This window comes from Pygoscelis adeliae, unplaced genomic scaffold (assembly GCF_000699105.1).
Source record: "Pygoscelis adeliae isolate BGI_AS28 unplaced genomic scaffold, ASM69910v1 Scaffold224, whole genome shotgun sequence".
NCBI lineage: Eukaryota > Metazoa > Chordata > Aves > Sphenisciformes > Spheniscidae > Pygoscelis > Pygoscelis adeliae.
The window spans coordinates 1507265-1509706 of record NW_008824657.1 but is presented as its reverse complement, the minus strand read 5'-3'; the positions used below and the strand labels follow the sequence as shown (position 1 = coordinate 1509706).

The following is a 2442-nucleotide window of genomic DNA, read 5'->3' as shown; positions in this document are numbered from 1 at the left end:
GGATGGGTCCACTGCCTAGAAAGACATAGGAAACATGAGACATTAATGCCAGGAAAAGCACGGCCCTTTCTATCCTGGGCGGGGGTGGGGGGGAAGAATCACATGCAAATGGTGCTCACTGAAAAAAAATAAAACCTTTTTCTATCAAAAAAACCCCATCAGTGGCCACAGGGCAAGATCTGGGCGGAGATGACAGCTTGAGAGTTAAATCCTGCAGGTAAAAGAGCTTCCTATTTGCAGCAAGAGCTGAATATTCATGCACTGGAATGCTTCACTTCGAGTTACATAAATAGGATTATTTTTCTGGCATCCAAAGTGCGAGGAGTCATTGTCTTGGCATAAGAGCACCACTGCTTCCTCTGTGCCAAAAAGCTGCTGGCCATCGCATGAACTCCGGCAGACTCTCACTTCCCGACCTTGACTCTTCGCTCTGTCGCTGTTTACCGAGATAAGGGGGGACCCAGGTATGAAAATTATTTGGCCTCTTTCCAGGGCATGTTGCTGCAGGAATGGGCTACGCCGGCTCGCAGAGCTCAGCGGGCTGCTGGAGCGCGGGGAAGGCAGGGGCTGGCTGGTTTGGCAGGCAGATCTCACCAGCTCAGGACCGGAGGATCTCCCCATCATGGTCTTGGCACGGTCTTAGCAAAGCCATAAGCAAACCTCCCTAAAACCTCCGCAAACCTGCGGCTGCTGGTTCCCCTCATCCAGCCGGAGAGGCATGAGGTGGCCACGTGCATTCAGCCTCTCCTTACAATGCCGCGGTCTCCATCTTTCCCCTGGGTGCTAATTTTGGCCAACGGCAATTTGCCTCGGGGTCCTGAGCCTGACACATCTAACCTGCAATAGCCGGTGCACCCCACTGAGAGCCTGCAGCTTCGCAGCCTGGTTTTGGCTGGATTAATGGTGTACGTGGAGCGATTTCGAAATACTTATCTCTTCTTTGCGCTTGCGTCCCAATCAAAGGTAAAGGAGAAGCCCTCAAGCCAAAATCTCTTTGATGAGCGACTTCCAAATGCGGCCGCACCCAAAATATTGCACTTAGCTCTGGGCAACATGTTTTGGGAGAGATTTTGCCATGTTTTAAACACAGCTTAGAATATATCACTAATAGTAAGAATTACAATAATAATAATAATAAACAGAGCCAGAGGTTAGAGGAAATGATTTATCACAAAAAGAATTGCACAGGCTGGATCAGGACAGCAGGCTGGGGTAAACCCGCCTGCTGACAGCAATGAGCACAAGCTTCAAGCAGGGAAAAAAGTTATGTGCTCAGAAAAAGGGATGGAGAACAGCCTATTTCCACGAATGACAATGAAAGCTGTCAGAGCTGTGGCTGCAGGATAACCCGTGGAGGGAAGAGAGGGCTGTTCCCCCTTTTCTGCAAGGTTTAAAATGACTCAAAAGCAGACAAGCTGCTGGGGAGGAGGAAATGAGAGAGCTGGCTCCGGGACAGGGGAATCGCTGTGCCCCGTCCAGCCCTCCCCAAATTGTTTCCCTCCTGTAATCCCTAAGGAACCGCTCCAGGGTTTTGCAGGCACCGGGTCCTCCACCAAGCCCTGGGGGTTATTGCACAGCCATGGGCAGGAAAAAGCAGGGAGCTCACAGCATCTCTCTGCTTGTAAATGGGAAGATGACACTCAGCAGGGAAAGGCTCCAGCCCGTCTTTCTCGGCAGGAGCTTGCCAAGACATTGACTCCGCGACCACGCTCTCCGGTAGGGATGGAGTTGGGTTATCCACGCCAAAACGAGGGAGGAAATTCAGATGACGCCTTCGCCTCTCATCCAAAAGGGAAGAGCCAAAACCCTGGCCTGAAATGCCACCGCATCTCAAAGCTTAGACCTATTTATAGCAGTGAACTTTAAATACAGACAAAACATTGGGCAAAAAGGTTATCTCAGCCACCTGAGGTCCTCCATGGGGAATCACAGGTGAATTCACATGGGGCCGGTTTCTCTTGGCCCATCTGACTTTACACCAATACCCTACACACATACAGAGAGCACCCAACACCCAAATCAGGTTAACAGAGAAACAGCCCTAGGAGACAAGACTGAAGCAAGACCAGGTTCATCACCTCACGCTGACTTCTCACCTGCCCAACCAAAGAACAAGGATTTTTTTTTTTAATCCTTCCCCAAAATAAGATGCATGGAAACCCATCACCTAGGCGCCAGGTTCTTGGGTAAGCAACTGCCCTCAAAATACCCCTGGGCCACCCTGGCTCTGCAGGAGCCTTTCAAGATTCAAGTGTCATTAACCCCGAGCCAAGCGGCCAGCGCAGTTCACGCTTGGCGCTCGCGGCTCGGCTGCCAGCTGGCATGGAGAGGTGTCAGGAAACCCAGCAATTTCTCACACTCTCTCCAGCAAGCGAGGCAGAGCTCCTGCCGCTGCGCCAGGTGCCACTCTGCCGGGCATTTTGGGATTTTGAAGGAAGTGGT

The 2442-nt window shown here is 51.4% G+C and overlaps 1 protein-coding gene across 1 annotated transcript in view; it reads right to left on the bottom strand.

Annotated features, from left to right (window-relative positions):
* The window catches only part of ETS1 (v-ets avian erythroblastosis virus E26 oncogene homolog 1), a 67794-nt gene that overhangs the window by 1576 nt on the left and 63776 nt on the right, over window positions 1–2442 (bottom strand).